We start from the raw sequence: 27,464 nt of genomic DNA on the forward strand, positions 1-27,464 counted from the left end.
TTCTTAAGACACTGCCTCTTGTAGTTTCCCAGGATAGGTAGCTGGCAAGAACGATGCTCAATGAATGAGTGGGAGGTTCTGTGGATTGACCTCTTGTGGTCCTGTGGATTGACCTCTGCATTTCTCTGCAGCGGCCCTGCCGCACTGTGATGTAGCCGGCCAGGACCCTCACGATAGTGCTCCTGTCGAAGGTTGGCGTAATGGTGGCTGGTAACCTTTCCTGCTCTTAGAAAGTGCAGACATTTTCCTTCCTGACCAGTGAGGAGATGTGTGTATCCAGGATAGGTCATGAGTTAAATGGACTCCAAAGATGAGAGGTTACCGGATAGAAGCGTGTAAGATGATGAGAGGCATTGATTGTGTGAATAGTCAGAGGCTTTTTCCCAGGGCTGAAATGGTTACACCAAGAGGACACAGGTTTAAGGTGCTGAGGAATAGGTACAGAGGAGATGTCAGGGGTAAGTTTTTTATGCAGAGAGTGGTAGATGCGAGGAATGGGCTGCTGGCAATAGTAGTGGAGGCGGATACGATAGGGTCTTTGAAGAGTCTTTTGGATATTGTACATGTATCTTAATAAAATAAAGGGCTATGGGTCAGCCTAGTACCTTCTATGGTAGGGATATGTTCAGCACAACTTTGTGGCCCGAAGGGCCTGTATTGTGAGGTAGGTTTTCTATGTTGCTATGAAAAGCATAAACTCAGTGTTTAGAGTAATGTGTCTCCTTGATGTAAAAACGGGATGTTCTGCCTTTGGATCTCACACAAGTTATTTCTTGGGTACAACGGAGTGTGTGTAACTAAATTATCCCAGATTTAAAATGTTAGTTTCTTACCTTAAAGTAAAAAAAAAACTTACAGTTACAATGACTGTGATATTTCTTGGGTGCCATTAGAAGAGACTTAAATGCTTGATCAAAATAATTGTTTCAGAATGCTGATGCCAGTTAGGGAAAAAAGAATGGACAGGAAACAGCCTGACCACTGGCTGAGATCAACGGCAGATATAAGCAGAAGATTGTGACCAGCTATCAGGCTCACACTGCAGGATGACAGCGCGCCTTGTGTTAACTGAATTAAGTTTTGCAAGGTGAATAAAGTGTTACTTTTAACATGATTGCACTCCTGGAATTTGTTCTAAGGTTCAGAAGGCACAAAAACTTTAACATAGGAACTAAGCACGCACAGTATGAAAAACGTCTCTCTGACGTCTCTTTTGAACTTTCCTCAAATCACCTATGGTTTTGACCATAGCAATCCCAGGGAAAGGGTGCTGGCTGTCCACCCTTGCCACTCATCATCTCTCACCCCTCTTTTACGTTGCCTCTCATCTTCCATCACTGCACAAAATGGAGCCATGGTTAACAGCCCTCTGTTACATTTTGTACAGTGATTTGACCTCCTCCATGAAAGAGATGCCTGGTATTTTGGAGCCGGCTGCGGCACTGCTGGTTTTTTCTGGAAAGCCGACGCGAGTTCCCCTTGGATCCCACCCCATCATGTGGCTGGCATTGATATTGATGTTGCTGTAATGTTGTTGGGATGTCGCGTATTACGTGCTTCTAATTGTTTTGACTGTGAATCGGAAAGACGATTAAAGGGCATTGATTTTTCAATCCTAACGGCATTGATTTTTAAATTTGCTATTGACTCCCGCTTTAAATCTCTCTAAACTGGAACTCAAACCACAGATGACAAGCCCTGATTAAGCGTGTTAACTGTGAACATGTGTTGTGATTGAACCTGTGGAGCTGATCTTACATTTAACCCCTGGATACCTCTGAATGTCTTGTATCACTGTGGAATGCAGCAGTACAGTACGGGTGTGTGGTCTATAAAACACTGGATCCTGCATCCAGTGTCTCTGAGTTTATCACTGTGGAATGCAACAGTACAGTACAGGGTGTGTGTGGTTTTTGTAACACAGGAACCTGCACCTGCTGCCTCTATTGCTGTGGAATGAAGCAGTACTGGATGGAGTGTGCATGGTCTGTGTAACACACGAACCTGCGCCCACTGCCTCTATCGCTGTGGAATGAAGCAGTACTGGATGGAGTGTGCATGGTCTGTGTAACACACGAACCTGCGCCCACTGCCTCTATCGCTGTGGAATGAAGCAGTACTGGATGGAGTGTGCATGGTCTGTGTAACACCCGAACCTGCGACCACTGCCTCTATCGCTGAGGAATGAAGCAGTACTGGATGGAGTGTGCATGGTCTGTGTAACACACGAACCTGCGCCCACTGCCTCTATCGCTGTGGAATGAAGCAGTACTGGATGGAGTGTGCATGGTCTGTGTAACACCCGAACATGCGCCCACTGCCTCTATCCCTGTGGAATGAAGCAGTACTGGATGGAGTGTGCATGGTCTGTGTAACACCCGAAACAGCGCCCACTGCCTCTATCCCTGTGGAATGAAGCAGTACTGGATGGAGTGTGCATGGTCTGTGTAACACATGAACCTGCGCCCACTGCCTCTATCGCTGTGGAATGAAGCAGTACTGGATGGAGTGTGCATGGTCCGTGTAACACACGAACCTGCGCCCACTGCCTCTATAGCTGTGGAATGAAGCAGTACTGGATGGAGTGTGCATGGTCCGTGTAACACACGAACCTGCGCCCACTGCCTCTATCGCTGTGGAATGAAGCAATACTGGATGGAGTGTGCATGGTCCGTGTAACACACGAACCTGCGCCCACTGCCTCTATCGCTGTGGAATGAAGCAGTACTGGATGGAGTGTGCATGGTCCGTGTAACACACGAACCTGCGCCCACTGCCTCTATCGCTGTGGAATGAAGCAGTACTGGATGGAGTGTGCATGGTCCGTGTTACACACGAACCTGCGCCCACTGCCTCTATCGCTGTGGAATGAAGCAGTACTGGATGGAGTGTGCATGGTCCGTGTAACACACGAACCTGCGCCCACTGCCTCTATCGCTGTGGAATGAAGCAGTACTGGATGGAGTGTGCATGGTCCGTGTAACACACGAACCTGCGCCCACTGCCTCTATCGCTGTGGAATGAAGCAGTACTGGATGGAGTGTGCATGGTCCGTGTAACACATGAACCTGCGCCCACTGCCTCTATCGCTGTGGAATGAAGCAGTACTGGATGGAGTGTGCATGGTCCGTGTAACACACGAACTTGTGCCCACTGCCTCTATCGCTGTGGAATGAAGCAGTACTGGATGGATTGTGCATGGTCTGTGTAACACACGAACCTGCGCCCACTGCCTCTATCGCTGTGGAATGAAGCAGTACTGGATGGAGTGTGCATGGTCCGTGTAACACACGAACCTGTGCCCACTGCCTCTATCGCTGTGGAATGAAGCAGTACTGGATGGAGTGTGCATGGTCTGTGTAACACACGAACCTGCGCCCACTGCCTCTATCGCTGTGGAATGAAGCAGTACTGGATGGTGTGCATGGTCTGTGTAACACACGAACCTGCGCCCACTGCCTCTATCGCTGTGGAATGAAGCAGTACTGGATGGAGTGTGCATGGTCTGTGTAATACCCGAACCTGCGCCCACTGCCTCTATCGCTGTGGAATGAAGCAGTACTGGATGGAGTGTGCATGGTCTGTGTAACACACGAACCTGCGCCCACTGCCTCTATCGCTGTGGAATGAAGCAGTACTGGATGGAGTGTGCATGGTCCGTGTTACACACGAACCTGCGCCCACTGCCTCTATCGCTGTGGAATGAAGCAGTACTGGATGGAGTGTGCATGGTCCGTGTAACACACGAACCTGCGCCCACTGCCTCTATCGCTGTGGAATGAAGCAGTACTGGATGGAGTGTGCATGGTCCGTGTAACACACGAACCTGCGCCCACTGCCTCTATCGCTGTGGAATGAAGCAGTACTGGATGGAGTGTTCATGGTCCGTGTAACACACGAACCTGCGCCCACTGCCTCTATCGCTGTGGAATGAAGCAGTACTGGATGGAGTGTGCATGGTCCGTGTAACACACGAACTTGCGCCCACTGCCTCTATCGCTGTGGAATGAAGCAGTACTGGATGGAGTGTGCATGGTCCGTGTAACACACGAACCTGCGCCCACTGCCTCTATCGCTGTGGAATGAAGCAGTACTGGATGGAGTGTGCATGGTCTGTGTAACACACGAACCTGCGCCCACTGCCTCTATCGCTGTGGAATGAAGCAGTACTGGATGGAGTGTGCATGGTCTGTGTAACACCCGAACCTGCGCCCACTGCCTCTATCGCTGTGGAATGAAGCAGTACTGGATGGAGTGTGCATGGTCTGTGTAACACCCGAACCTGCGCCCACTGCCTCTATCGCTGTGGAATGAAGCAGTACTGGATGGAGTGTGCATGGTCTGTGTAACACCCGAACCTGCGCCCACTGCCTCTATCCCTGTGGAATGAAGCAGTACTGGATGGAGTGTGCATGGTCTGTGTAACACCCGAACCTGCGCCCACTGCCTCTATCCCTGTGGAATGAAGCAGTACTGGATGGAGTGTGCATGGTCTGTGTAACACACGAACCTGCGCCCACTGCCTCTATCGCTGTGGAATGAAGCAGTACTGGATGGAGTGTGCATGGTCCGTGTAACACACGAACCTGCGCCCACTGCCTCTATCGCTGTGGAATGAAGCAGTACTGGATGGAGTGTGCATGGTCTGTGTAACACACGAACCTGCGCCCACTGCCTCTATCGCTGTGGAATGAAGCAGTACTGGATGGAGTGTGCATGGTCCGTGTAACACACGAACCTGCGCCCACTGCCTCTATCGCTGTGGAATGAAGCAGTACTGGATGGAGTGTGCATGGTCCGTGTAACACACGAACCTGCGCCCACTGCCTCTATCGCTGTGGAATGAAGCAGTACTGGATGGAGTGTGCATGGTCCGTGTTACACACGAACCTGCGCCCACTGCCTCTATCTCTGTGGAATGAAGCAGTACTGGATGGAGTGTGCATGGTCCGTGTAACACACGAACCTGCGCCCACTGCCTCTATCGCTGTGGAATGAAGCAGTACTGGATGGAGTGTGCATGGTCCGTGTAACACACGAACCTGCGCCCACTGCCTCTATCGCTGTGGAATGAAGCAGTACTGGATGGAGTGTGCATGGTCCGTGTAACACACGAACCTGCGCCCACTGCCTCTATCCCTGTGGAATGAAGCAGTACTGGATGGAGTGTGCATGGTCTGTGTAACGCACGAACCTGCGCCCACTGCCTCTATCCCTGTGGAATGAAGCAGTACTGGATGGAGTGTGCATGGTCTGTGTAACACACGAACCTGCGCCCACTGCCTCTATCCCTGTGGAATGAAGCAGCACTGGATGGAGTGTGCATGGTCTGTGTAACACACGAACCTGCGCCCACTGCCTCTATCGCTGTGGAATGAAGCAGCACTGGATGGAGTGTGCATGGTCTGTGTAACACACGAACCTGCGCCCATTGCCTCTATCGCTGTGGAATGAAGCAGTACTGGATGGAGTGTGCATGGTCTGTGTAACACACGAACCTGCGCCCACTGCCTCTATCGCTGTGGAATAAAGCAGTACTGGATGGAGTATGCATGGTCTGTGTAACCCACGAACCTGCGCCTACTGCCTCTATCCCTGTGGAATGAAGCAGTACTGGATGGAGTGTGCATGGTCTGTGTAACACACGAACCTGCGCCCACTGCCTCTATCGCTGTGGAATGAAGCAGTACTGGATGGAGTGTGCATGGTCTGTGTAACACACGAACTTGCGCCCACTGCCTCTATCACTGTGGAATGAAGCAGTACTGGATGGAGTGTGCATGGTCTGTGTAACACACGAACCTGCGCCCACTGCCTCTATCGCTGTGGGCGCAGCAAATACAGAACAGTGAAACGAGCTGAGTGTTCCTGCCTCTCCCACCCTCTTAAATGGTGAGTAATTTTCCCCCACCCCTATGGGTCTGTCCTCTCCCATCGTCAACCTTTGACGCCTCTGACGACAATGATGTTTTGAGTTTATTATCAGACAGATTGGGTAAATGTATTGAGTCTTATCCATATTTAGGGTCCAGAGGTTAAGGTAAGATGGGGGAGGAGGATATTGAAAGATTTAACAGGCACCTGAGGGGTAAGTCTTTTTACACAGTTGGTGGTTGGTGTATGGAATGGGCTTCAGGAGGAAGTGGTTGAGGCAGGAACCATCAGAATCAGAATTTATAATCATGAACATGTCACAAAATTCATGGTTTGTGGCAGCATGTTGGGTGCAAAATTGCTATAAATTACATTTTTTAAAAAGTTAGTGAAAAAGAAGAGAAAGCGAAGCCATGTCTGGGGTTCATTGTCTGTTCAGGAATCCAAGGGCAGAGGGGAGGAAGCTGTTTCTGTGCCACTGGGTGTTCATCCTCAAGCTTCTATACCTCCTTCTTGATGGTAGCAGTGAGAAGAGAGCATGGCCTGGGTGAGGGGGACCTTGAAGATAGAGGCTGCTTTTTTGAGACACATCTTATCGATGTCCTTGATGGAGTGAAGTCGGTGCATGTGATGGCGCTCGCCTAGTTCACAACTCTCTTGTCCTTTCCTGTCCTGTACCTTGGCACCTCCATATCAGACAGTGATGCAACCAGTCAGAATGCTCTCCACAGTACACATGTCGAAATTTGTGAGAGTCTTTGGTGCCACATACCAAATCTCCTTAAATACCTCACAATGTATTGCTTCTGGTAAGCCTTCTTTGTGATTGCATCGACATGGAGGCCCCAGGTCAGATCTTCAGAGATGTTGACATCCAGGAATTTTAAGTTCATAACCCTATTGCAAAGTTTGGATGGATGGGGTAGAGGGATAAGGGCCAAAGGCTCGCAGGTGTGACTGGTGCGGGTGGGACATTTTGGTCGGCATGGGAATGTTGGGTGTGCTTTTATAGTGTGTGACTCTGACTCGTTTAACAACAAAGTACAGGTTTGTAAGATGCACCAACTGCTGTTGAATAAATTAAATCATCGCGACATACCAAGACAGGAAAAGTGACACCAAATATAAAAGGCCAGGCATTCATAGTTGTTAGCTTGGTTCCTTCAGTTTTTGACCCCCCTGAGGCTCCCCTCCACTTTCTGAGTCCCTCAGAGAAACGACCCTAGTTCAGTCAACATCCTCATCATTTCCTCCCCTTGCACCAACCTTCTCCAGTGCAACCACATCTTCCCCACCATATTCACAGTGAAGAGCTGCAGACAAACTGGTGCATTGCACCCAGGTGTAATCTCACCTTCCTGCCTTGGAAATGTTGAGCCAAATGTTGCCAACGCCCTTTTAGCCACCTTTTATTGATGTCTCCTGTGCTCATAAGTATCTGAGCAAGCATTATCTACCCTCTTAATCTGCTAACGTCTCTTTGAACCATAGAACTATACAATAGTACAGTATAGAAACATGCTCTTCACCCCATCTGCCCTATGCCAAACTCTTATTCAGCCAAGTCCCATCAACCCCCATCCAGACTATTGTCTTCCATTCCCCTCCCATTTATGTACCTATCCAAATTTTTCTTAAATGTCAAAATTGAACCTACATTCACCACTTCAGCTGGCAGTTCATTCCACGCTCTCTGTGTGAAGCAGTTCAAAATTCAAATTTATTGTCAGAGTGCATACATGACATCACATACAACCCTGAGATTCTTTCTCCTGCGGGTCACACAGAACTTCTACTTATCAATAACTTATCAAGAAGAAAGATACTCATACGAGAGAGAGACGTAAAAAATGAAAGAAATGTAAGCAGACTGTGCAATACAGAAAAATTAAATATTCAGAAAAGTAATGTGCAAGTAAGATTCCTTAGATGAGCCTCTGATTGATTTTGTTGTTCAGGAGTGATGATGGAGGGGTAGCAACTGTTCCTGAACTGGTAGAGTGAGTCTTGTGGCCCCGATACCTCTTTCCTGATGGCATCAATGAGAAGAGTGTGTGCAGGTTGGTGTGGATCCTTGATGATTGCTGCTGCTCTCCGAGGGCACCGTTCCCTGTAGATGTTCTCGATGGTGGGGAGGGTTTTGCCTGTGATGTACTGGGCTGTGTCCACTACCTTTTGGAAGGCTTTTTGCTCAGTTATCAGTGCTCCCACACCAGGCTGTGATGAAGCCAGTCAGCATACTTTCCACCACACATCTGCAGAAGTTTGCCAGGGTTTCAGATATCATACCGAACTTCCTGAAACTCTTGAAGAAGTAGAGGCGCTGATGGGCTTTCTTCACGATGGCTTTAGTATGTTCGGTCTAGGAAAGATCCTCCGAGACAGCGACTCCCAGGAATTTAAATTTGCTCACCTTCTCCACCTCTGGTTTTCCCTTCCTAAATTCTACATCAGGTGTTGTTTCAGTATTCAGCCAAATTTTCAATCTCCCTCCTTATGTTGACCCACTATCATTGGTATCGTCAGCAAATTTGCAAATGGTGTTGTTGTCCTGAGCCACACAGTCAAAGGTGTAAAGCGAGTAGAGGGGCTAAGTACACAGCCCTGTAGTTCTCTGTCCACGTCCAAAGCTGATAGAGGAGATGTTCTTGCCAATCTGCACTGACTGGGGTTTGGAGGTTAAAAAAAAAATCCACAATTCAAATGAACAGAGGCTATTAAGGCCTAGGTCTTGGAGTTCACTAATTTTGAGGAGATGATAGTGTTGAATGTTGAACTGTAGTCAATAAAGAGCATCCAGATGTATGCATCTTGGCTGACCAGCTGTTCCCTGGTTTTGTGAAGATCCAGTGAGATGGCATTTGCTTCCTAATGTTCCCTTTAAACATTTCCTTTCAACCCATGTCCTTTAGTTCTTATCTCACCCAACCTCAATGGAAAAAGCTTGCTTGCATTTATTGTCTATACCCTCATTATACCCTCCATCAAATCACCCCTCATTCTCCAACGCTCCAGGGAATAAAGCCCTGACCTATTTAATCTTTCTCTATAGCACAGTTCTTTAAATCCCAGCAACATCCTTGTAAATTTTCTCTGCACTTTTTCTATCTTGTCTTTGGTAGGTGATAAAAATGTATATTACCTTGCCTTGTGTTACTTTGCTGAGTGCATGACCTCTCGCTTTTGAACATAGAACATAGCCTTTTGGGCTATGATGTTGTGCCGACCCATGTAGACTTAATCCACAACAATCTAACCCTTCCCTCCCTCGCATCCATAACCCTCTATTTTTCTAACATCCATTTCAATTCCCCGTCTCATTCCCTTGCTGTCATGTCTGCCCATGGTCTCATGCACTGCCACACTGGGACCACCCGCAAATTGGAGGAACAACACTTCATCTTCCATCTGGGCACCCTCCAACTGGACGGCAAGAAAATCGACTTTCTGGTTTCTTTTAAACCAACCCCTCCCCCCCCTTCTTCTCCCCATCGCCTTTCCCCCAGCTCTGTCTCTCTCTCTCTCTCTCTGTCTCTCTGTCTCTCTCTGTCTCTCTCTGTCTCTCTGTCTCTCTCTCTCTCTGTCTCTCTCTCTCTCTCTCTCTCTCTCTCTCCCCCTCCCCTTTTCCCTCTGCCTCCTTTCACAGAACCAAAATCAATTCTCACCTTTCCTCTTATCCATTGAACACTTTTTGTTGGTCTGTCCTCCTTCAGTCTTTATTCTGACACCTTCCTGTTCATTGTTTATATATTGAAGAAGGGCTCAGGCCCAAAACGTTGGCAATATATCTTTCCCTCCTCTGGACACTGCAAGACCAGCCGAGTTCCTCCAGCATTTCTGTGTGATTTTACTACAATCACAGCGTCTGCAGACTTTCGTGTTTCACTTCTTACATCCATGTGCCTGTCTATTGTTCCAGTCTCTGCCACCATGCCTGGCAATGCATTTTCTCCACTCCACTTTTCTCCACTCACCTGAAACAGGTGTACTCTGGTATTTGCTATTGTCACCCTAGGGAAAAGGTGCCCTCCCTATCTAAGCTCCTCATGATCTTATACCCCTCTATCAAATCACCTCTCATCTTTCGTCACTCCAAATGGAGGTGCTAGCTCTGGCAACCTTGCTTTGGAAGACACTCCTTTGGATTAAAGTTCATTTGCCACTTTCCTGTCCAATTAACCTGCATCTTCCTGCAGTGTGAAGCGCTCCTCCCCACTGCCAATCTCTGCATCGTCTGCGGCCTCCTTCATCTTGCGGATCAATCACAAATAATATCATCAAAAGCAAGTGAGATTTTTTTTTTGCAAAAGAATTTGAGGAAAGAACAAAGGTGTTTCACATAATTATAGAGCACCTTAGACGGATAGCACCTGGAGTGTGTTGTTAAAATCTCATTAAACTAAAGAAAGGAATTGGAATGCTCAAAGGATTTGCCCTACTGGATTCTGGCTTGTTACAAGCAAGGCTCAAACTCACGAGAGGTGACTTAGTTAAAAATGACCGATTAAATGGTGCAACAGGATAAATGCAGTATGGACATTTTCTATTGCTGATAAGTTCAGCCCCGGGAAAGCATTCTCAACACAAGGAGTGGGCCACCGCAGAGAGATGAGCGGGTGAGATCATTGCAGAGTAGGGTGACAGTGGACAGCGCAACATCGTCACCTGAAGGGCCTGCAGTGTGCTAGAGCGCTTTTTATATGTTCCAATGAACCCAGCACCTTCACGGGGGGAGGGGAGGGGGCAGTGTTGAGAGTGCGAGCAGAGCATGGGTTAGTTAACACTGTATAATGGGCCCCCTCTGTCCCCCCCACCCCCCCCATAGACCCTGTGACCCACAGACCCTGTGACCCACTGTCTAATGTGTCCTCACTCTGTCCCCCTCATCACAGTGTTCTCCCTGTGAATTCTGCCCTCCGATCACTTTGATCCGATCTCTTGCCCTTTGTCTTGTTCTAGCTTTGTGCATCTCATAAACTGGCACATTATGTCTCTTCAGGCAGCCTTTTGGTCCATCGTTCCTGACCCCAATTGTCAACAGTTGAGCCCATAGCTGATTAATATTTTAAAAATTTAGCAGCACAGCCCGGTTACAGGTCCCTTCAGCCCAAGAGCCCGTGCAGCCCAATGACATCCAATGGACCTCCAACCCCAGTAGGTTTTTGAAGGGTGGGAGGAAACCGGAGCACCCAGAGGAAACCCACGCAGCTACTAGGAGTACATATGAACTCCTTACACTCAACACTGGATTCAAAAGCTTGGCGATTCAAAAACTTTTTTAAAGGATGCAGCATGGTAGAAGGCCCTTTTGCCCAGGAACCCTGTGCCCCTCAGTTACAGCCAATTAACCTACATCTTTGGAATGTGGAGCACCCAGGAGCATCCATGTGCTTGTATAAGTGTCTTTTAATGTCCCTATTTTACCACCCTCCACCACCATCCCTGGCATTGCATTCCAGGCACCCATTACTTTCTATCTATAAAACTTACCTCTGATGTCTCCCTTGAATTTTCCTTCCCAAAAATTTCCTCTCCTCACCTTGTACAGATATCCTCTGATGTTTGCTGCTCTTGCTGTGGGAAATAGGTGCTAGCTGTCCACCTTATCTATTCCTCTCATAATCTTGTAGACCTGTCAAGTCACCTCTTATTCTTCTTTGGTCTCATAAGACTCAGTCTCCAATCCAGGTAACATCCTGGTAAATCTCCTTCAGCTTCCACATCCTTCACGTAATTTCAAGTGTGGAATAACCAGTTTCATGGAGCTCACGGCTCTTGAACTCATTCCTCAACTAATGAAGCAGCATACCGTAAGTCTTCTGCACTACCATATTAAATAGCACAGCAACCTTGAGAGATCTATGGATTTGGTACCTCTATTTTTCCACACTGTTAAGTATCTGACCATTAATCATGTCCCCTGCCTTCAAATTTGACTCTCCAAAATGCTCACCACGCAACTGGATTGAACTCCATCTGCCACTTTTCTGCCCAACTACATCCTGTTCTAACCATGTGCTCCAAGCTCCAACTACCATGTGGTTCAAATTCTTCCTTGTGGCTCTGGCTTGGAGATGCTTTCCTGCTTCCAGAGGATTGGGAATCTGTGGAGTTCATTGCCACAGACGGCTGTGGAGACTGTCACTGGAGAGATTTAAAGCAGAGGTTTATAATTTCTGGATTAGTACGGGTGTCAAGGTTTATGGGGAGAAGGGTTGAGAGAAATAGGGTTAACATAAATTGGAGGTCAATATTGGTGCTGTCCATTTGGAGACTGCCGGGTGGAATATCAAGTGCTGTTCCTCCAATTTGTGAGTGGCCTCAGCCTGGCAGTACATCAGGGCATGGACAGATATGTCATTGTGGGCATGGGGTGTGGAACTGAAGTAGCTGTAAGGTAGCTCCACTACCATTCATGTGGCCTCCTGGAATGATGCAACTTTCAATGTAAGAGAGGCCCCAAGAACTCTTTTAGGTCATGGCGTTGGTGTAATTAAAAGGAAAGCTTGATACTATACCGTGTGTCTATGTTTCTTTCAACTTCCAACTTGTGAAGACTTTTAAACATGGAACATTATAGGCCTTTCACCCCAGCCTTCTATTTTTCTTGCATCCATATGCCTAACTAAGACTTTTTTTTCCACTTTGTCCCTAAAGCTTCAGTCTCCACCACCACCACTACTCTCTGAGTACTGTAAAAAACCATCTCCCCATATCTTTCCTCCACTCACCTTAAACAGATGTCCTCTGGTATTTGCTATTGTCTGGGCCCTTCAAAATCTTGTGTACCTCTATTCAGTCGCCTCCCATCCTCTGTTGCCAAAAATGAAAATGAAATTAATCCTTTGCTTCAGTGTTCACTGGAGAGAGGGAGTTTGGTGAATGTGAGGTAGAATATATACTGGAGCAGGTTGTAGTTAAGAAAGAGAAAGTGCTGGACAAATAAGTTCCCAGGAACCGATGGGATATACCCCAGGGTATTTGCTGTAGTTGACCCGGAAAAAGGTGCCGACTTGTCCACCCTACCTCAGCCCCTCATAATCTTACACACCTCTATTAAGATGCCTTGCATCCTCCATCACTCCCAAGAGAAGAGCCCCAGCTCAGTCAACCTTGCACTCGGCAGAATGAAAGGGGAGATTGCTCCCTGGGGTATGTGATTGAGAAGCGGGTGTAATGTATGGCTAGGAGACCTCCCATCCCTTTTCTCTCGGGGGCCAGAGCTGACCACGACTATCCAGACTCTGACATCTCTTTGTGTGGCATCGTTGCTGAGCAGCCCCTCAGATGCTTGGTGTCAGCAGCTGCCCTCTGCCATGTCACATCCAACACCTCCTGGGGCAATTAGCAGCTTGCCCCCACCCCGTTCTCACCCACCTTGCATTAATCCAGACACTTCCTTCTCATGTTAACAGCGAGTTCAAGTACAAATGGACTCTGATAATTAAACTCACCAGTTTCTGTTCTCCTCTTTGATTTTTCCCCCCAATGCTCTACAGCATCACCTACCTGTGGAATTCCTAATGAAAAGGAAATACCAATTGGATTTTTAAAAATTGTGCCAGCACTGATTTCAAAAGTCTGTTAGGATCTGCTTTTAAATCTGGGGTTTTGACCTTAGAATGAAATAGAAGTTGTTCTCCACCCACCACCCCCCCCCCCCCCACCCCACCCCTCCCGTGCACTGACCACGAATCCCTTCACCAGCCATTTATCTCTGAAGGCAGAGGAAGTTTTTGAATTGTATTTTTCTGCACTGATTCAGCCAGAGCTGTGGGAAAGGCTGGTTGCTGTGGAGAGGAAGGGGGAGGGTGTGATTTGGGTGCGCAGTGGACACAGAATATTGTATCTTTGGAATAATTGCTTTTGTCTACAAAGGGCCGGGGGCTCCTCTGAGGGGGAGCGAGAGGGGACGGAGAGCTTTCTCCCTGAAATTGGTCGTCAGCTGTCAAACTGGGGAAGTGTGTGAAAGGGAGAGAATGATAGTAGCAGACAATGCAGGAAGATTAGGTTGAGGAGAGGAGGGGGGGGTGGTGGTGGGAGTCCATTGTTCCCAACAAGCTGTGAAACCCAGATGCATTAATTCTGGGCTATGAATTGCTGGCTACACACACGACAGTAATCGAGAAGGTGAAGGGGTACTTGTGTGCCTCTGTTTGTGTGTGTGTGTGTGTGTGTGTGTGTGTGGTGTGTGTGTGTGTGTGTGTGTGTGTGTGTGTGTATTTTAATACATAGAGAGACAGATAGCCAAATAACTGTCACTGTTAGATTGTTCCTCACTGATGGTCTATTCCCCTGTTTGAACACACACACACACAGACACGCACACACACACACACACACACACACACACACACACACACACACACCAACTTGAGTCCCTGGCATGCAAGGTTGGAACTCTGCCTGTCGGTCTCGATATGTTTGTTCCACTGCCTGTTCCTTTCGTTTTCCAGCGCTCCGCGGCCGACAACGCATGGAAGCTGAAATCAACTCTGGAACTGCCAGCGTCTGACGGTAAGCTGGTGAGCGAGAGAGAGAGAGAGAGAGAGAGAGGGAGAGAGAGGGAGAACGCTAGAGAGAGAGAGGACCGGAGAGAGGAAAAGGCTTCTTTTTATTCATGCAATATTGATCTGAATGTCACAGTGTGGATCGAGCGGCAAAGCAAGAATCCGGTCGATAGAATAAAGGCGTCGGGGATTACTGATCTGCTGTTAGCAGGGAGAGGCTGAGGGAAGAGAGAAAATAAAGAATGCGGAGATAAGCAAAGTGATTGTTTGTCAATAGCTGAATAATTTATTCTCATTAGTTGATCTGAAAGGCACAGGCGGAGCTGGTCTTATGTTCCTGCTGTTGATTTATCCACTGCATTTGTTTAACTATGGAGTGGGTGTAAGCATTCAGAGAAAGCAGACGTTCTGAGCCAGCACCATGGCTTCATTTGTTGACGAGTCGCTGGGCCCGCTCTCTGGCTCCCCTGCCCTCCCTCCCACCACCCCCTTCTCTCTCCCTCCTGGTTTCTCCCCCACATCCCCTGACATTCTTTCCGTGCCTACCTTTTCTGCTGCACTTTTCACCTCCTCGTCCCATCGTGCTCTGATCCCCACTCTCAATGTTCATGCTTTGCCTTTTCCTCTTCACAGGAGTTGTCATTCTTTGTCCTCCCTTCTGTGCCTCATGACAGCTACTTTATTCCCGGCCTTTTCCTCCCAAATTTTGTAATTCCTTCGTTGTACCTTTCACTGTCCTAATTCTCTCTGTCCCCACTCTTTCTCTCTCTCCCTCTTCCCTACTCCTTTCTTCCCTCTCTCCCCCTCCCATCTCTCTCCTTTTCTTTCTCCCTCCTGCTTTACTCTCTCCTTTCCATCTCTCCCATGACCCTCTCTGCATCACTCCCTCTTCCTCCCCTTCCTTGCTCCTTCCTCTCCCTCTCCTTCACTCTCTCCTACTCCATCCTTCCCTCCCCAGTCTCCTCTTTCTGCACCAGTCCCTGTTCCTGTAACTCGGGCAAATCAGGAGAGCACGAGCAAGCCCTGTTCCTGCACAAACCCAAGCCTCGGGGCATTTCACCCGGTGCTGCTGACGGGCTTTGATTACGGATTGAACATGGTAACAGCCGTACATGTAATAGTGTGCACTGCACAAGGGAGAGAAGGGAGGTGCGATGGTCCCCAGATCCCGGCAATGAGAAATCAGACTGTCTTGCTGCATGGCTTTTGACTCAGATGCCCAGTCTGCTCCAATTGTCTCTGTTGTGTTTTGGTGCTTCATATCTTGCCCCTTGTCAGAATCCTTTACAATCACTTTTGCTTTGTTTAAACCCAATGTCCTTTGAATCATTCCACACACATTTCTAATCATGCAACGTGCCCCTCTCTGAGCGACAGCCAGGAGATTAATGACCCACCGTTGGGTGTAGGATGGCTTGCAATCATCTGGAAAATGTTTCTTTCGTCGTCAGAGTGAAATGTGAAGTGCATTGTTGATTTTCATTTTGTGAAATGCTGGTGCAAGTGGGGAGCTGGGCGGCAGAACCCATGGAATAGAAATCCCCCAGTGAAAAGTGTGGGCGATTGGTCAAGGCGAGGTTTGCTCTCAGAGTCTCGTCTGTTTCACTGAGTGATTGAACTATAAACCAGACGACTGATAACCAGAGCGCATGAGTCAGGTCATCGGCAACAATTACCGGTGCCCATGCAGCCCCGGAAAGAATGCCCTACCTGAATGTCTTGAAATTTGGGTGTTTGGGGAGATGTCCCTGCCAGCAGAAGACGTGTATTTGGATTTAGCTAAATGCAGAGGGAGAAAAAAATAATTTGTTGGCATCTCAGTGAAAGGGATGCAGCAGAGTCTTGTATTGTATAATACAATACAATTCAGTCTGAAGCTTGAACCCCAAGTCTTCAACACAGCCAGCACCTGAATTAAGCCACCTTTATCCTTGGAGAATGGACAGCAATGTGAACTTGGAGGTGTCAATACCGTTTCACCCGGGCTGCACAAATGCCTCCACACAAGGATAAAGGGTTCACAGCCGCCTGCAGTCTTGTCCTCCATTGTTCAACCCCACCTCCCCACCTGACGTTGAGCAGAGGACTTGAATCCGGGGAGCCACACTGAGATATTTTCAGTAAAGGGTGACAGCTTGTTTTAGCATGCATTCAATGTGCAAACACCAACAGCTGCTTTGCAGTCTATAGACTTTTGAAATTGGAAAACTGGTGGAGGTGTGATCATGAATTTTAAATTAAATAAAGTATTTTAACAGTACAGTAACAGGTACTTCCCATGAGCCCTTGCCCCCCCAAAAATAGATGGAATTCTGTAATTTCTGGGACTACTGCAGCAGAATGATGCAGGTAAATCATTTGGAGAGGTGTGTGCAGGGCAGTGACACAATACCCCTGGCTCAATGACGCACAAGCAAGCCAGAACGGAGCTGGTGACAGCACCTTTCTGGGAGCCATCTTGTTCTCTGCTTCACCTGCTCCATTCAGCTACGATGTTGCCACCTCCTTCTCTGCTCTGCAGGAGCCATATGAACATTACAGCACCTAAATAGGCCCCTTCGGCCCATTTAGTTTGCCAAACCATTATTTTTTTCCCTAGTCCCACTGACATACACCCAGTCTATAATCTTCCAGACCTTTCCCATCCACATACCTCCTCAAATTCTTCTTAAATGTTAAAATTGAACCCACATTCACCACTTCTTAATTTTTTTTCTTAAAATTTAGTCATGCAGCATGGTAACAGGCCCTTTCGGCCTACGAGCCCATGCTGTCCAATTACACCCAATTCACCTACAACAGTGGGAGAAAACCAGAGCCCTTGGGGAAAACCTGCAAAAACATGGGGAGAACATACAAACTCCTTACAGACACCACGGGATTCGAACCCCTGTCCCGATCACTGGCGCTGATACGGCATTGCACTAACTGCTATGCCAACCGTTCCACCCACTTCAGCTGGAAGCTCATTCTATACTCCTACCACTCTCTGTGTGAAGAAGTTCCCCATAATGTTCCATCTAAACTTTTCCCTTTTCAGCCTTAACCTCATCTACCCTCAATGGAAAAAACCCTACCCACATTCACTCTATCTATACCCCTCATAATTTTAAATACCTCTATCAAATCTCATTCCAGGGAATAAAGTCCAAACCTGTTTAACCTTTTCCTGAAGTCTGGGCAACATGTTAGTAAATTTTCTTGGCACTCTTTCTATCATATTGATATCTTTCCTGGAGTTAGGTTTTAAAAAAACTGCACAAAATATTCCAAATTTGGCCTCACCAATGTCTGATGCTACCATAACATCCCAACTCCTGGATTCAATGCTTTGATTTATGAAGGCCAATATGCCAAAAGCTCTCTTTACGACCCTATGTTCTGCACTTTTAAAAGGTATCCTGTCAGGAGCTTGGGACGTGAATGTGTTGGTGAGGTTTGGGAAGTGGCTTGGTGCCTGCTTTCGCAGCAGACACCTCATGTTCCCCATTTACCTCACCAATCTGAATCTGAAGTAAATTTTTACTTGTCCTGTGCCTGAGTTATTCTGGAAAGCTATTAACCCCTCAAAATTTTCAGGTCAGTTTCGGTGACATGAGTGTGCAGATGTAGGCTACAGGCAAATTTGCAAGGAGCAGTGGTGCTGGAGAAACTCAGCAGGTCAGGCATCACCTGATGGAAGTAAAAGGTGGTTGGGCCCTTCCTCAGGATTGCTGAGAATTAGCTAGATGTCTGAATGGAAAGATTGAGGGAGGAGGAAAGGAGGGAGGAAGGAGAAGGGGAGATCACAGGCTAAAAGGTGAGAGGTAGATACAGGATGGAGGGAAGAAGAGAAAGAAACTGAGAAGTGATGGTGGGATCTAAGAAGGGTAACTCTGATAGAGGGAAGAGAAGGGGTAGGGAGCTGGAGGAGAAAGAGACAGGGAAGGGGGATTCACGGAAATTGATGCTGTCTGGTTGGTAGGTGGAATTTAAATGTTGTTTCTCCAATTTGTGGGTAGCCTTGGTTTGGCATGAGGCGATGGACAGACATATCGGGGTGGGAATGGGGTGTGGAATTAAAATGGTTGGACACTCAGAGGTCCTTGCTATTGCAGCGCTCAGTGAAACAATCTCTCTAACTGCATCGTCACCCTGATGTAGAGGAGACTGCATCAGGAGCAGTGGATACTGAGAATGAAGACAAAGGTGAACAGGTTCTGTGGCCAAATGAAGAGAGTCATGAATTAATTATTATTAGGATGAATAGCAATTAAATTTACAAGCCTATTAAATTTGGACTTGGATAGGAATGTGTACCTTTTTAAAAGTGACAACATGATTGAGTTTCTTGTCATATGCATAGGTACAGAATCCATATGCCCGAAATTCTTACTTGCTTTAACCAAAGAGGTGCCTTTTGTGAATAAAAATGAACTCCAACCATGTGCATTAAATGACCCCAGAGCAAAAAGAGATAATAAAAGATATAAGAATGTGGCACAGTGTTATCCTAGTGCCAAAGACTCGGTTCGAATCTGCAGCTGTTTGTTGAGGAGTTGTATGCTCTTCCCCCACCCCAGATGACCTGCCTGAGTTTCCTCCGGGTGTTTCAGTTTCCTCCCACGTCCCAGAGACGGATGGGGGAGGTAGGTTAATTGATCTCGTGGGTGCTTTTGGGCGCTGTGGGCTGGAAGGGCCTGTAACTTTACTATGTCTGAATTTTAAAAAAGTAAAATTCAAAAGATTGATAAATAAATATTCACAGTTACAGTTTGTGCAATAAAAAGTGGTGTTTAAATAATGTAGACAGTCCTTTTGTGACCAAAGAGGTTCAAGAGCCTGATAGTTGTTGGAAAGACACTGTTCCTGAACCTAGAGGTGCAGCTCTTCAGGCTTCTGAGCCTTCTACCCGAAGGTAGCAGCGTGAAGAGGTGGTGACCATCAGAGTATTCACAAGAAGGTCATGAAATGGATGGTTTTCCTGAAGTAGGTGCAGTTTACACTACCAATAATTCTACCTCGCTCACTGGGACAAGAATCTCAGGGTTATATGTGATGTCATGTATGTACTCTGACAATAAATCTGAAATCTGATTTGGAAGAAGTGGTGAATTGGAAATGAGTGTTATTCCAGCACTGGAAGATCCCATTGAGACTATCACCATTCCCCCAGTAGGCAACACAACATCACAAGATATAGGAGCAGAAGTAGGCTCCTCGACTCAGCTCCACTATTCTATCATAATCTAATCCATCCTTCCACTCAGCCCTTCTCTCTGGCTTTCTCCCCAAAACTCTTGATACCCTGACTAATCAAATACCTGCCAAATCTCTGCCTTAAATACACCCAATGATCTCGCTTCCAGAGCCACCTGTGGCAACAAGTTCCACAGGCTCACAACTCTCTCGCTAAAGAAAGGTTTCTGCATCTATTTTAAATTGACACACTTTTATCCTGAAGTTGTGCTCTCTTGGCCTAGACTCCCCTACCGTGGGAAACATCTGTGCCACATCCACTCTGTCAAGGCCTTTCAGCATTTAAAATGTCTCTGTGAGGTATTCCCCCCCCCCCACCCCATCCTTCCACACTCCAAAGAGAACAAGATTCAAGATTTCTTTCTTGTCATGTAATAAAAACAGAGCAATATTACATGGAATTTGCTTTCATCTGCCTTAAGGCAGACAGATTTGCCATCAGCAGAAACTGCCTGAATGCCTCTTACAATCAGAAAAAGAGAAGCAAAAGAGAGTCCTCTCAGAATAATCGTGTCCATAGATTTTCCTCCAGCAGTCACACACAGAGTCCATTCCAAACCATTAGCAGCCTGAGTTTCAGATCTGATCCTCCAAGTACAGACCAAGAGCTGACAAATGTTCCTCAAATGCTAATAATTCTTTCATTCCTGGCATAATTCTGGTACCACCAATCCTCTTTCTTTTCCTCATTGGTTTCAAGCATGTAAATTCTCTCATGATAACACCCTGTGGGGGAGAAGGTCCCATCACAACTCTTCCACCTGCTGCCCGAGAACCTCCTCCTCCCATCTTCTGCTCACGCTCTTCCCCCGGTGTCCTGGATGCTCATCATTGCCCGGGAGAAGGTGATGGGGAGCTACTGTCTTCGAGGTGTAGGAGGTAACCTCCCCATAGTGCCGTGAGGGAGAGAGAGGTTCCTCGATGGATGCAGCAATGGTGAAGGGTCGATGATGTGTTTCCAAGGTGGAATGGTGCATGGGTTTGAGGGAACTCTTCCTGAGGTGATGGTAGGATGATGCTATTGAACCACAGAACACCACAGCACCAAAACAGGCCCTTCAGCCCTCCATATCCCTCCTATCCAATTTTTTTTCTTGAATGTCAAAATTGAACATGACTTCGCCGCACTCTGCCTATTCTTTGTGCAACATTCCACATAATATTCCCTTTGTGTTTCAATTTTCATCTTTAATTCACGGCCTCCAGTTCTTATCTCACCCAAAAAGCCTGCTTGCATTTACTCTAGCTATACCACTCATAATTTTGTATATTTCTAACAAATCTCTCCTCATTCTCTGACACTCCAGGGAATAAAGTCCTAATCTGCCCAACCTTTCCCTGTAACTCAGTTCTTCAAGTCTCAGCAACATCCTTTTATATCTTCTCAATTTCAATTCCCCACCCCATTCCCATGCCAACATGTCTGTTCTTGGTCTCTTGCACTGCTGGATGAAACCATCGCAAATTGGAGGAACAACATCTTATCTTCCATTTGGCCACCCTCCAACTGGATGGCATTAACTTAGACTCCTCCAATTTTATGATCCCTCTCCGACCCCATCTCTTCCCTTTCCCTATTCTTATTTCTCCTCTAGGCTCTCTCTCTCCGTCTCTCCCCCTCTCCTTTCCTCCAGCTCTGCATTCACTGAACTGACCTTTCCCCCAATCAATTCCCATCTTTCCTCTCCAGTCCTCTGATCCGTCCAATTATCTCCTTTTACCTGTTGGCCTGTGCTTCTCCTCCTGCCCTTTCTTCCCATCTCCCCCAGTCTTTATATTCTGGCGCCCACCTGGTATTTGCTCACATCTTGAGGAAGGGCTCAGGCCCGAAACGTCAATGATATACCTTTACCTCCTATGGGCATTGTAAGACCTGCTAAGTTACTCTAGCATTTCTGTGTTTTTCCTACAATCAGAGCATCTGCAGACTTTTGTGTTTCACTGTAAATCTTCTTTGCACTCTTTCACTCTGGTTGATATCTTTTTGATAGGTTGGTGACCAAAACTGTACACAATACTCCAAATTTGGACTCACTAATAACTTGTACTACTGCAGCTGGCTTTCAAGCTGGTAGAGGAGATGGGATTGGAAGGCACTTTGATTGAGCAGTCTTGAGGAGCTGAGCAATAAATCCTACTGATCATTCTATTGGTTTGTAGGATGCACAGGTGATGGAACTTGTGTGGATGGGGTGCCATGCCCTCATCCAAGCAGCAGAGACTGTTCCATCCCACTCAGAACTGAGCCTTGTGGATGGTGCTCAGGCTTTGGTGAATTGGGAGGTGAGAGATCAGCTCATTGAGTGGGGTCACACCAACAACCTTGCACTCAATGTTAGCAAAACCAGAGATGATTGTGGACTTCCAGAAGAAGTCGAGAGAACACGATCTAGTCCTCATTGAGGGCTCAGTGGTGGAGGGGGTCAAAAATTTCAAATTCCTGTGTATCAATATCAATATCTCTGAAGATTTGTCCTGGAGCCTCCATGTTAATGCAATCACCAAGAAGGTGCACCATCAGCTGTACTTTGTGAGGAGTTTGAGGAGATTCGGGACGACACCAAAGACTTGAAAATATCTACAGGTGGACCGTGGAGAGCCTTCTGGGTGGTTGCATCATTGGCTGGGATGGAGGTCCAGTGCTGATCTCTTGATGAGGACTTGTTTGTATTTTCTTGTTTCCCCCTTCTGAAGTCCAAAATCAGTTCTTTAGTTTTGCTATCGTTGAGTGCAAGGTGGTTGTTGTGGTTGTGACACCACTCAACAAGGTGATCTGTCTCACTCCTGAATGCTTCCTCATTGCTGTCTGTGATTCAGCCTATATCCGTAGTGTCATCAACAAATTTGTGGATGACATTTGAATTGTTTCATACGAGTAGAGAGAGTATTGCAGTGGGATAAGCACCTATCCTTAAGGTTTGCCTGTGTTGATTATCATTGAGGAGGAGACCTTGTTGCCAATTCAGACTGACTGTAGTCGTCTGATGAGGAAGCCAAGGATCCAGTTGCAAAGTGAGGTTCAGAGACCCAGGTTTTGAAGCTTGCTGACCAGTACTGAGAAGATGATGGTGTTGAAAACTGAGCTGTCGTTGATGACTTCCTTGTACCTAATGGTGTTAGTCTAGTGGGCTTCTGTACCTTCTGCCCAAAGGTAGCAGTGAGAAGAGATTATGAACATGGGGGATGATGATCCTTTATGATGTTGATTGCTTTTGAGTGCCAGAACATCACATAGATGCATTCAATGGATGGGAGGTCAGAGCCCTGTGATGGACCTGGTTATGTTTGGTACCTTCTGAAGCCTCCTGGGCAATCAAATTTTCAAACCAGCTACAATACAACCAATCAGCATACTTTCTACAGTGTAGTGGTTTGATAGCTTATCCGATGATATGATAATCTTTTCAGACACTTTTGGAAGTTAGAGGCATTAGTGGGCCTTCTTCACAGTTGTCTCAATGTGCGGCTCCAGGAGAGGTCCTGACCCTCGCCACCTCCATTTCATCAGTGCAGGCAGCTGCATGGTCCCTGGCCTCACATCGATGTTTGTGACAGATGGGAGGTCGGGGTCTGGGATGGACCTGGCTAGATTTGCTAGTTTCTGCTTTGTTCCTGGGCACTCAAATTCCTAAACCAGGCTGTGATACAACCAGCCAATATACTTCCCACACCAGTGATTAGAATAACTAACTGCCTCCCAAACTAGTCAAGCTACAGCTGATCATTGCATTAGAGGAATTATACTTGACATCCAACATACTGGAGAACTTAGTCAGAAGCCATACTAGCAGGACAGTCCCCCTCAAGATGTTGATTTGCAGGTAGGTGGAAGGATCCTCGGGGTCCTTAGAATTGGTTTGAGACTCACAAAATCTTGTGGCAGGCATCAGATCAAACTCAGGAAGCAGAATCTGATTTATTGTCATGAACATGTCACAAAATTTGTTTTTTTTTCAACAGCAGTATTGTGCAATACGAGTACAAAATTGTCATAAATTTACAGTTCAGTAAATACAATATTTTAAAATAAATAAATAGTGCAAAAAGAAAAAAAAAGTGAGGTAGTGTCTATAGGTTCATTGTCCATTCAGAAATTTGATGGCGGTGGGGAAGAAACTGTTTTTGTAACGTTGGGTGTGCGTCTTCAGGCTCCTGTACCTCCTTCCTGATGGTGGCAGTGTGAAGGGGGCAAGCCTGGATGGTGGGGGACCTTGCGGATAGAGGCTGCTTTATTGAGACACTGACTCTGAACCATGTCCTTAATGGAGTGAAGACTGATGCCCATGATGGCGCTGGATGAGTTTACAACCCTCCAAAGCTTTTTTTGTCCTGTGTATTGGCCGGGGGCACCACCATACTATAGTAAACCTGTAGAAATTTGCGAGAGTCCTTGGTAACATTCCAAATTCCCTCAAACTCCAAACAAATTATAGTCGCTGGCGTATCTTCATGATTGAATTGACATGATGGTCCCAGGAAAGATCTTCAGAGATGTTGACACCCATGAATTTGAAGTTCTTTACCCTCTCAACTGCTAACCCCTCTGTTCCTTGGCTGATGAATCAGTGCTTCCTCATGTTGAACGCCCCTAGGAAGAAGGGTGCCAGAGCACAAATGCTTCCTGGACCCTGCGGTAACCTCTTGCCACACCCACACCAGTTTCTCAGAGGAAGCTAAATCTGCTCAGCCTCCCTGTGGCAAAGTGCGTCACCATATGGGAAGATAAGGGCATGACCAAGGTCCTGGAGGGGACAACAACTTCTTCCAGCTACATCTGATGCTCCCAAAGTGGCCTCCTCTACATCAAGAGACTGGGAGATTGTTTTGTCGAGCACTTTCACTCTGCTGCAACAGCAAGGACCTTCCAGTGATCAACCACTTTAATTCCACAGCCCATTCCCACACCGACATGTCTGTCCATGGCCTCAGGCCATGGAGGAGGAACACCTTATAATCTGACTGGGCACTCTTCAAAACGATGGCATCAATTTTGACCTCCAATTTCTGTTAACCTCCTCTGCCTGTCTCCTTTCCTCCAGCTCCCCACCCCTTTCCCTTATCTGATAGCTACCATCAATGTAATTAGACATATTAGGAGAATGGGCAGAGAAGAGGCAAATGAGATGTAATGTTAGAAAGTATACAGTCGTGCACTTTAGTAGAGAAAAAAATAAATGAGCAGACCATTTTTTTAAATGGGGAGAAAATTAAAAATACCCAGATGCAAAGGGACCTGGGAGGCCTCATGCAAGATAGCCTGAAGGTAAACTTGTAGGTTGAGATGGTGGTGAAGAAAGCAAAAACAATGCTGGCGTTCATTTCAAGAGGAATAGAATATAAGAGCAGGGATATGATGTTGAGGTTCTATCAATAAGGCACTGGTGAGACCTCACTTGGAGTATGGTGAGCAATTTGGGGCTCATCATTTCAGAAAGGATGTGCTGACGTTGGAGAGAGTTCAAAGGAGGGTTTGACAGCTCTTGGCCTGTATTCCTTGGAATTTAGGAGAATGAGGGGGGATCTCATTGAAAGATTTTGAATGTTGAAAGGTGTGGAAAGAGTAGATGTGGAAAAGTTGTTTCCCATGGTTGGGAAAGTGTAGGACAATAGGGCACAACTTCAGGATTGGAGCCCGTCCGCTTAGAACAGAGATGCGGAGGAATTACTTCAGCCAGAGGGTGGTAAATATGTGGAATTTGTTGCCACAAGTGGTTGGGGAGACCAAGTCATTGGGTGTATTTCAGACAAAGATGGAAAGATTCTTGATTATCCAGGGTATCAAAGCTTATGGAGCAGTGGGACTGGGTGGGAAAATGGATCATCTCATGATTGAATGGTGGGGCAGACTCGATGGGCTGAATAGTCTATTTCTGCTCCTATGTCTTATGGTCCCCACTATCACTTTTCAGCTTGTTTCTCTTCTGCCCTCCCTTTTTTGTCTACCTAAGACCTCCTTCTTGTTAGCTTGTGCTCCTCCCCTGCCCTTCCTCCCTCTTCTATCCTTCTCACTCTCCTCCCACCCCATCTTTTTATTCAGGTGCCTACCAGCTTTTGCTTATACCTGACAAAGACCTCGGCAGGCCCGAAGCATTAGTTACCCTTTACTTCCTATGGATGCTGTCCAACCTGCTGAGTTTCTTCAGTACATTTGATTATCTGCAGACTCCCTTGTCTAACTCCTCAGCCTCTTTGTGTTGTGGGGAATCAGCACCGTGTTGAGGGTGAAAAACACCAAAAGAAGCAGGCAGGACCAGTGTGAGTACAGCACAGGATAGGCCCTTCACCCTATAAATCTGGTGCTGTACTATGTCGGCATATTCCACAAAGTCTAACCTTTCCCTACCTCATGCCCAGAACACTTCTTTATGTGCATGTGCCTATTTGAGTGTCTTTTGATCGTCTGCATTTTACCAGCCTCCACCACCTCCCCTGGCAATGCATTCCATTCCTTACGTATACAAATTACTCCCCTAAAGATTCCTCCACTCACCTTAAATAGATGTCCTCTGGTATTTGCTATTGTTGCCCCAGGAAAATGTTGCTGGCTGTCCAACCATATCTCAGCCCTCACAATATTATATATCTCTATTAAGTCTCCTCTCATCCTCTGTCACTTCAAAGAGAAAAGTTGCATCTCAGTCAACCTTGCCTCATAAGACACTTTCTCCAATCCAGGTAACATCCTGTAAATCTACTCTGCGCCCTCTCCATAGCTTCCACAACTTTCCTGTAATGAGGCGTCCAGAACTGAACGCAGTTTATCTCCAGAAAATCCAATACAGCTTATCAATGCAATGAGATGGATAAGTCTTGTCTCAATTTTCATCAGAGCTACAAATTGGCACTTATTCACCAATGATCTACTCACAAGATTGAAGATTCAAGATTTAATTTATTGTCATTGTAATAAAACAGCGTCATATTACATGAAACTGCTTTTGCCTGCTATTTGAGATGTTTTCGCCATCACCAGATATTACATCATTCAGAGAAAGAGAAGAAAAAGAGAGTCCCCCAGCGTCACCGAGTGTCAGTAGATTTGTCTCTAGAGCTTCCGCGGCAACCCTCGCTCCAGATCCGAACCTCCAACATGGTCAGGAACCCTGAAGCGCCTTTGGCACCCCATTGCCTCCCGTTCCAACACCTGGTACCCCTTCATCTGGTTTCAAGCCAGTCCTCAGCCCGGCGTGAGTCTCCCAACCACAGTCTCCGTGGGTTCCTCGCCTCAAGTTGCCAGCAGCCTGCGGCATGCATTGGTCTTTCAGCCACAGAGACTCTCACTGGTCCGCCGCTGTAGTCACTGTCCCCGTGGGTTGTCTCTCTGCTTCTCCCCTGCACCAGCCCTCAGCTCCTCTGGAGTCTGCTACCCTTTGTGGCTGCTGCCAATTAGAGGCACCGCCATCTTGGGTGCAGACACCCGCGGTCACAGGATTTTAAATAAAACTACTGTCGGCTCATTTAATTGGCTGTTTAAAGCCTGTTTTAAATTGACACCCTTTTATCCTGAAGTTGTGCCCTTTAGACCTAGACTCCCCTATCATAGGAAACAACCATGCCACATCTACTCTATCCAGGCCTTTCAGCATTTGAAATGCCTCTATGAGATCCCCTTTCATCCTTCTGTACTCCTCTGAGTACATGTCCAAGATCCACGTTTACTATTAGTTTTTCTTTATCGCTGTAACAAATTAGAATTTTAGTGCTTCTGTGCATTGTACAATGTGTATTATTACAAGATCATCGTTATTCCTATGGTTTGCTGGCGTGTTTGAGTGGAAGGCACTAGCATTCCTAAGGGAGTTGGTAGAGAGATTGGCAGGAGTCATCACCTTGCCTCTTGTA

Source organism: Narcine bancroftii, chromosome 5 (assembly GCF_036971445.1).
Source record: "Narcine bancroftii isolate sNarBan1 chromosome 5, sNarBan1.hap1, whole genome shotgun sequence".
In the NCBI taxonomy this organism is placed as follows: Eukaryota; Metazoa; Chordata; class Chondrichthyes; order Torpediniformes; family Narcinidae; genus Narcine; species Narcine bancroftii.